General features: G+C 47.1%; 1 protein-coding gene across 1 annotated transcript in view; it reads right to left on the bottom strand.

Moving 5' to 3' along the window:
• The window catches only part of MBOAT2 (membrane bound O-acyltransferase domain containing 2), a 204,382-nt gene that overhangs the window by 23,960 nt on the left and 170,999 nt on the right, over positions 1–9,423 (bottom strand). The gene's annotated exons all lie outside the window — the stretch shown is intronic.

Genomic DNA, 9,423 nt, shown 5'->3' with positions numbered 1-9,423 from the left:
TGCTGCCTTTCCTAGGAGCAAGCAGCAGAGCAGCTTCCCCATCCTCCGCCCTGGGCATTTCCCTACCTAAACCCCCCTGCTCCCAGTCACAGGAGGGGGTGGAGGTTCCTGTCTGGCCTGGCGTGGGCCCCAGTGCACAGGCAGCATCTTACTGGGCTCAGCCACGGGGCGGGAGTGAGTCAGGGCACACAGATCCACCTGCCTCCCTGTTGGGGCTGCCCTGCCGCCCACATGCAACTACCAGCGGCAAAAGCCATGGCTCATGTCTGGCTACCATGCACCTACTCGCTCTGAGCCCCACCTGCCCCAGCCCCGCAACACAAGGATGACTGCAAGTAGTCCCAACCCTGCGCGCCCCGCACCTGCCCGTCCAGGCTGAGCAGTGGCGGCGGCAGAAAACAAGCTGGGGCAAGGAGGCGCGAACAGCTCCATGGTCCCAGGGCCAGAGTCCCTGCTAGCTAGGGGCTTCTGGCTGGGGGGCGGGGCCAGGCCAAGTGGGCCCTACTATTGCAGGAACCTGCTGGGACTTCTCCTGGGTCCTATTGCCCCTGGCTGCTGTCACCTTTGACAGACAGCTGCAGCAGATAAAGATTAATTTTCTAAATTATTCAAAAACCCCGTGGGCCAGATAGAATGGCCTGGCAAGCCATATCTGGCCTACGGGTTGTATTCTGCCCACCCTTGGTCTAGCTCCCTCCTTTCTGGAACCATCCCTGAGACCCATATTTAAAACATCAAGCATTGGTGTGTTGAAAAGGTAGTGGAGGTTGGAGGGGAAAAAAATCTCATGTTGAATAACATAGAACTTTCAACATATACAAAAATTCCTTCCAAAAGCACTAGTCCTAATATTAGGAATTTAATCTTTTGCATTCAGAGCTCTGAGAATTACCTATTTTAACTCTAAACATGTACAAAGTAGAGCACAAACACTTCATAGCTGAACAAAAATCTTTTGGGTTCCCTCCCCCACCCCCAGCATGATTAAATTAGTTCTCTGCTCTCATGTGATCCAAAATATTTTAGCTCAGAGCTAAAGTTAAAACTATACCAATTAACTTCCCTGAATGAAAGCAGTTCCTCATCCATAACTTTCCAAATATTGCTTCTACTAAGCTGTGCTTTCAAGTATATATAGTTAAGCACTATCATCTCAAAATGCTTGTACATGTATGCAAACTTGGGTAAAACAACTACAGTTCTTTGCACACCTTATGGATGCTTTTCTTGACACTCTCCCAGTGGTCAATGGCAAGATCATCAGGGAGGTTGGAGAGTTCATCAATGAGGTACTGCAGAAGATGATTGCTTTTAACAGTCTTTCAAGCACTCGATATTGAGCCCCTTCCTTGGTGGCTTCTTCTGTTTACATCATTTTGGGGCAATACAAATGGACATGACAGAACATATATGTTACTTATCACAGAACCATAGAAATTAAGGGCTGGAAGGGACCTAGAAAGACCATCAGGTCCAATCCCCCTGCTCTGGTCAGGAATACTGCTGAGATCAAATGATCCCAGCAGGGTGTCTCTCCAGTCGCCCCTTGAACACTTCTGAGGATAGGGACTGCATCTCCTCCTTAACGAAGCCTGTTCCAGGTTCTGGTCACCCTTACCGTAAAGAAATTTTTCCTTACATCCAACCCAAAATCATCCTCTAACAGCTTATAACCATTGTTCCTTGTCCTCCCCTAGGGCACCCTAGTGAAGTTTCTCTCCCAGCTACTGATATTCACCCCTTACATACTTTTAGATGGCCACCAAGTCCCCCCCTCAGTCTCCTCCTCTCCAGGATGAACAGTACTAGATAATTTCATCTTTCCTTATACGGTATCCTTCAGGCCCTTAATCATCCTTGTGGCCTTTCTCTGGACCCTTTCAAGATCCTCCACATCTTTTTTGAAGTGTAGTGCCCAGAATTTGACATAGAACTCCACCTGGGGTTATCCATCATATATATGATATGATCTCAAGGAAAGTACTATATATAATAATGAAATACCATATTTTTCTCACATACAACATGCATTCCTTTTCCAAACACCAGATGCTGCAAAATGGGGTGCACATTATATAATAACTACAGTTTCTGTGGCTTCTACTTCTGGGAGGTTAAAGGAAAGTGTACTGGATTTGCCCGAATCCAAGATGACTCTGAATTTAAGATGCCCCTCCAATAATTAGATTCTATACATAGAAAAATAACAAATTTGTTAAAATTGTCCATGTACAGAATGTAATTATTGGGGGGCACTCTGTCGCCTCCAGCAATGCAGAAAGAAAAGCAGTGGGGGTGGGGGAGAATGGGTGTAAGCAGCCTATCACCTACACCACTTGCCCCCCCCCACAGTAACTACATCCACCAACACCTATCTCCCCTTAGTGCCTGCCCCACAACCCCTGCTTACACTATGGCTAGGGACAGACATTCAAAAAGCCTGAGCCTGAATTGATTCAATCTTTGCAGGTTAGTCTAACCTGAATAGGCTAAATCAGTATGTAACTACACAGACATTCCAGACATGAAGGCACATGCCTGCAGTGGCCCAGGCTAGAAGTTGGGGAAAACTAGAGCAGCCCTCCCTTCCCTTCTACAGAACTGAACTGGGGCAGGGGGAGGGGACGGGGGCATGGCCAGGCCCCAGCAGGATGCTTTTTTATCACCCCATTAAGAAAACAACAGAGGAACTGTGGCAGTGAACCTTTCGGTGCCTGTCACTTTAAGGGCTGGAGGGAGGTAGCCATCAGGTGCTTGATTAGGGTGGCCATTTTAGGACTCGGCTTACACAGGCTGGGGCAAAAGTTTGATGCCAGCTGCTGAGGGAGTAACATCATCCAGCTTAGCTACTGCTCCTGGAACATCTTGGAGGTAAGGGCAGGAGCTATGGGGACTGTAGGAGGCTCTTGGTCCTGGGCATGATTTGTAACTGCACCCTACTGGGGAATCAGGGTCTGGCGGGACAGCTCCCAAGAAATACCAGACCAGTTAGGACCCACCCCCAGTGAAAGGCTGGTAGGGGAGCCTTAACCCCAGCCCCCACTATCCGGTGTGTAATGGTGAGAGTAGTGCGAGCAGTGTGGGCCAGGAGCATTAACAAAAGAGGCACCTGAGCTCAGCAGGCGTGCGAGAACCCGGAGGCCCCAGCGGAGGTCATTTGTTGCAAGTAGCGTAACAGCCCATGCAGAGTAGGGTGCAACTTGGGCACCTGAATGACTGTGCTAGTGAGGTGCAGAGTAAGGTTGTGAGGGCAGCTTAAAGGGCAGTACATGGGCCAACCCCAAGTATGAAAGTGTTAAACTAGTGGCCCGGTGAGGGGCAGAAGCAGCCCAGCATTGACACAAGGTTACAACACAGAGCAGGTGAACACGCAGGATCCGAAGTTGCTGTGTGGGAGTGCCAGAGTGCCAAAGGCCTACAAAAGTTGCTCAAGGGAAGCAAAGACAGTAGAATGTGGCTCAGTAATGGGCAGTAAGCTGTAGGTCCCTGTGAAAAGGGGGACAAAGTGCAAGAGGCAGAGAGGGGGCAATAAGTGAGTGCATGTGAAAGAGTTCAACAAAAGGATTGAGTTTGCGCTAGCCTCAGACCAAGGAGCAATACCAATCTGGATGCCATCTCTGAGACATGGGCCACAGTGTAGGGAAGGTTTGGAACCGTGCACCCCTTGGCATTGGGGTAGTGAATGGGCAGCCTCCTGCTTAACATATCAGAGGAACATTCAAGTTGTGGCAGGTGAGTCAGGGCAGACTGCCCTAGGTAGGTGGGCATGCTAACTTGAGATCTAGCCCAAGGAAGGCCCCCTGTCATAGGGACATTACCAGCTACCTGTTGATTCTGCCTTTGTCCTAGTCTGCCACAGGGACTGTAGCCAGCATGTGGTCTGCTAGCTAATACACAGACAGCTCTCGGCAAGGCAAAGGGGAGGCAGGGAATTCCTGCTTAGCAGTGAGTGGGGGTGGGGCAGGGAGAGGGAGCAGCTTGCAATCTGTGACAGAGGTGCAACCAGGGAGCAGAGGGGAGGGGCCAGCTCTGCTGTGAAGCAGAGAGCCCACTGGGGGAGTCCGATTTATTTTAAACTAGGAAGAGGTCTGGGACAGACATTGCATAAACTGGTTTGACCCAAATCAGTTAAGTCTGATTATACATTCAACTAGGTTTATCTCAAACCAAATTTCAGCCATTTTCAAACTGGTTTATGTCCACTGAATGTCTGTTCTGTTACAGGTTAAGCCAGTTTCTGATTGTAAGAAACCAGTCCATTGTTGTGCCACCACGTCTGCACACCGCACCCACATACTGCCCTGTACATAGTATCCTTATATGTCGGCATATGGCCACCTACGGCCCTACTGGCCAACGGGCATGTGCGGCCAGTGTGGAATCATCGCGTGATTTCAAGTAATTGAGAGCACCAGTAACTCCCGCACTTTTTGACTGCCGCACTGTTCAAACCAGGCCATGAATAGAATGCCTGAAGCTGATTGGGTGAAAGCGCACCTCAGGGTTGCGACGAGTATAAAAAACAGTGGTTAACGCCGCTCAGGGAGGACTTAGCGAAATCCACCAAGTGTGCAACTATCACACACCATGGGGACTGGCCACCCCCGTGCTTCCCGCCATCAAAAACTCCCGGTGTACCCCTTCCCCAGTTAGCGCATCAGATCCTACGAGCAGTTCTGCTTCTCGATAACTAGTGAACGGAAAACGAAGCGAATCCTTGTAAGAAGTCTGCAGCCTGCACCTCCAATGTGGAGTGTAAGTAAAAATAAACTGGTTTGAAACCATACGAGTGAGTTCCCTGCCTGCCTTTTTAAGACTAGATACCTGACGAGCGCGAATCCCTTTGCGACCCGATCGGGGGAGCAACACTGATCACCTGAACCAGTTTGTGCAGTGTCTGTCCCTAGCCAATAGGGCAGCTTTGACTCCCTCTGGCCCAGGCCATGAGAGCACACAGCAGGTCCAGTCCAGTCCAGTCCAGTCCAGTCCAGTCCAGTCCAGTCCAGTCCAGTCCAGTCCAGTCAGCAGTGGTGGTGGCAGCTCAAGCCCCAGGTTGGGGCTGGAGCTGGAGCAGCTTTCCTGCAACAACAGTCTCCCCTGCCTGCACTGCTCTTCCACTCTGCCCTCCCCCTCCAATGACTGGGGGAAAAACCTCATCTTGGACTCAAGTAAATATGGTAACTCTGCACATGATTTACAGGGAGCACAACAATAAGCAGACTCTGTTTTCTAGCTGCTGCTACTCAATTATACACTTTTTTCATTCTTCCTTTAAAAAATAAGATGCACATCTTATTCAAGAGCATGTTCTATGTGAAATATATGGTGCAAATGCAATTCTTACGCCTTTTATTCTCCTCCTTTCACAACAGCTTTTTTTTTTTTTTGCTTACTAATCCATACCCATGATGTTAGTGTGACTTAAATATTTTCATCTCGCAGAGACAACATTTAGAAACTGTTCTCTTTATCTAGTCCCACTATCACAGCTCGTTTCTTCCACCTAAAAGAAACCGTAATTTCTACTGAATTCTTTAGCTGCCAGTCAAAGTCTGACATGACTCAACCAAGTTGTGCTGACCTCTGCTGGCCCAAAAGGCAGAGTCTGGAATACTTATGAAATTACCCCAAAATTAGTCACATATTGATTCTTCCACTAATTACATTTTTTTTAATTATAATTTTAAAAGGTCGAAGAAAACTAGATGTTCCATATTTGAGACCATACATGCCAAATTTCATCCTGCACCATATTTTATATGTCCCAGTTGAAGGTGAAGTCTCTACCAATTCCATATATAATTTTCAAACTAAAAGCAGCAAACAGTGTACCAATACTAAGATATACTGTACTATACACAGCAGCAACACCTGCTTGCCTGATGCATCATGCTGCTCTGCCTCCCACTGGACTTTTCACTGAGGCTTTTTGACCAACCAGCCTACAGAATCCAGGACTGTCCTGGCAATTTTCTTAACAGATCTTAAAAATCTTTAGCATTTGCAAGGAATAAAGCCAGAAAAAACAAAAAACCTAAAAGTATTACCATTCAGCAAACCAGACATTTTTTCTGAAAGCAGTATTAGTTATTCTGTGCCCAGATAGGCTTACAACACTTAATTCATTGACCAGGAATAAAATTGAGTCCTTCTGCTCTAATAAGACTCCTTTATCACATTGCTTTCTTTAGATTCTCCCTCACTTATATGACTGATAGCTAGAACTAGAGAAGAGAGCTGGCATCATTCTACAGGAACATGATTTCTGAATGCTTTCCCCTGCACTGATTTATGGAAGGTCCTTACTAAAGGTTTCCTTATTAACAAGCAAACAGCAATAAAATAACTAACTGAGAAAGAAAACAGCAGACTAATTTTGTTGTTTAAAACAGGGTTTACATGCATTTTTCTTTTGGGAGCAAGCCATTAATGTACTGAATACAAGCCGAGCAAGGTGAAACGCTCACTATCCGTTTGGAAGTTCCTATAACTTATACTACAGTTAGTGAGAACCATATTGCTACATGCTACAATGTTAAAATGTAGTTACATAGTCTCCCATTGATGTTGGGCTAATCTAACCAAGTAAACTTTTTTTAAATTAGCTGCAGAGTGTGCCATTCTTAACATGACCTGAATAAAGATTTAAAAAAGTTAAGGACTTTCTTTACTAATTGAAGTGTATCATGGTGTTTATCCTCGAATTCAAAGATGACCATGATATCACTGGTTGGTTTGGTTTCTGTGAATATATGAATGGCTGATCAACCCAATTTGTGCTTTGAACTGTCTATGGCACACTGAGCAAGAGATGCTGCTTTAGGTTACTTCAACAGGAAACATGCTGCTGTTGCAAGATTTACACAGTTTGCACTTCTGCTCTGCCTCAGCAGTTCTTCTCCACTGATAGATGGTAGTTCCAGTATGGATGAGGCTTTGCCAAGTGAAACGATCACGAGCAAGATCCTTCCAGGACTGTTGAAATGTTTCAAGGATGACTTGAGGGAGTCCTTGAAGTATTTCTTCTGGCCTCTCTCAGAGCACTTTCCCTTCTTTAGCTAACTGTAAAAGATCTTCATCTGACATCCTGGTGACATGGCCTACTCATCTCATCTGTGATTTTATTAACAGAGTGTGGATGTTTGGAATGCCTGCCCATGTAAGAACCTCAGTGTCTGGGACCTTGTATTGCCATCTTATCTTCATCAGTTTCCTCAGAAAGCCCATGTGGAAGTGGCTCAGCTTCATAGCACAGCATCTGTACACCATCCAAGTTTCACATACATACGTCAGGTTTGGCAACACAATGGCTTTGTAGACCATCAGTTTTCTTTGCTGATTGGTGCCTCTGCACTCCCACAGATTTGCAGGTAGTCTGCTGAAGGCCACACTTGCTTTAGCAATTCTGGCATTGGTTTCATCATCTATGTAACTGTGCGTGACAGTGTACTGCTGAGGCAGCTGAATTTCCACTGCCTGAAAGGTTCACTATGATGGCAGGCTCTAAGTAAGGCTTTCCTGGTGCAGGCTGGTGCATGGCTTCTATCATCTTAGTGTTCATAGAATCATAGAAGTAGGGTCAGAAGGGACGTTGGAGATCTTCAAGTCTGACCCCCCACCTGGGCGGGAGAAAAGCCTGGACTCAAATGAGTCCAGCCAGGTAGTCATCAAGTCTCTTCTCTTCCCCAGGGCAGGAGCCAGCACCACTTCCCTAAGAAGTTGGTTCCAGCTTCTAGCCGCCCTAACTGTGAAGTAGTTCTTGGGGATGTTGACTGTGAAACCAAGCTGAAGAGAAATGGTCCATACTCGGTTGAATATCAAACTCAGATTTCGCATTCAGGGAAGTCATCAGCAAACAGAAGATCACAAACAGTCAGTTCCTGTAACTTTGTGCCTGCAGTGTCCTCAAAATTGAAAAGTTTGCCATAAGTCTGGTAACGATGTGAATCCCAGTGTCACAGTCGTGAAAGGCATCTATCTGTAAGCATGGCAGCAAACATCATACTGAAGAGGAGTGGGGCCAACACACAGCCCTGCTCGACTCCACTGGTGACTGGAAATGGTTCAAATGATTCATTGTCATCCACAAAGCAAGTGAGTATGCCATCGTAGAACTCCTGAACCATTACAATTAATTTCTCTGGGCAACTGAATTTTGCCATGATCTTCCAAAGACCTTCCCAGCTGACCGTATCAAATGCTTTTGTCAGGTCAATGAAATTCATGTACAGTTTGGAGCTCTGTTCCTGGCATCTCCTGAAGTTGACAAGCTGCAAACACCATGTCTATTGTCCTGCATCCTTTCCTGAAACTACACTGATTTTCATTCAACTCATTCTTTCTAGCCAGAAAGTATCAGACACTACAACTGATACTCAGGCAAGAGCTCTTGTTCAATGTCTTGCACAACGTGATTCAACAGAGTTCTAGCAAGGATTTTACCAACTACTGACAGCAAGGAGATGCCCCAATGGTTGTCGCAGGATTATCTATTGCCCTTCTGCTTGTATAGGTGGACAATGAATGCATCCTTCTACTCCTGTACCTTGAGTCCACAGTGACTGGAAGAAGTGAGGGAAAGTTGCACAGAGTCGCCCTCACTCTCTCATCCAAGCCTGCCCGAATCCAGTGGCACGACAGAGTCAAGACATCAGTGGTTGGCAGACCTCCTCTGGTAGGCTTTAAACTAGGCTCATCGGGGGAAGGGGAAGATGAGGGCGGAGGAAATATCAGACTGCCAGACCAAACAACACCCACAACTACAGCCCAGCCCAACACGCGAAACGAGCAAACAGGTAAGCAATGGGGACCAGGGCAACGCTGGGACTAGGGGGACAGTACACACATCCACAGGAGGCCTCAAATGCCTCTACACAAACGCCCATAACATGGGAAACAAGCAGGAGGAACTCGCCCTCCTGATGGCTGACACCAGCCCAGACATAGTGGGGATCACGGAAATGTGGTGGGACTCAACGCACGACTGGGTGGTGAATGTCAAGGGCTATAGGTTGTACAGGAGGGACAGGATAGAAAGGGGAGGTGGGGGCATGGCATCCTATATTAAGGAGGAATACACATCCTCGTCAATTAGCAAAGAGTCAGGGGAGGGGCACTCTGAAGTGCTTTGGGTTAGAGTACAAGGCAGTCGAGGGGAAAGAGACTTAACAGTGGAGGTCTACTACAAACCTCCCAACCAGGGAGAAGAGCTTGACCTGGAATTCTTAGGTCAGCTCACAGAGGTAGTGAAGGCTAAAGATGTGGTAGTCATGGGGGACTTGAACTTCCCAGATATCTGCTGGGAGGAGCAGTCAGCCAGGTCTGAACACTCATGTAGGTTCTTAGACAGAGTGCAGGACCTCCATCTAACCCAGGAGGTGCACAGCCCCACCAGGGGGGACACCTTGTTGGACCTAGTGCTGG

This window comes from Crocodylus porosus, unplaced genomic scaffold, assembly GCF_001723895.1.
Source record: "Crocodylus porosus isolate Cpor-Errol unplaced genomic scaffold, CroPor_comp1, whole genome shotgun sequence".
Lineage (NCBI taxonomy): Eukaryota > Metazoa > Chordata > Crocodylia > Crocodylidae > Crocodylus > Crocodylus porosus.
The sequence above is the reverse complement of the archived record's forward strand: the minus strand, read 5'-3'. Positions and strand labels throughout refer to the sequence as shown.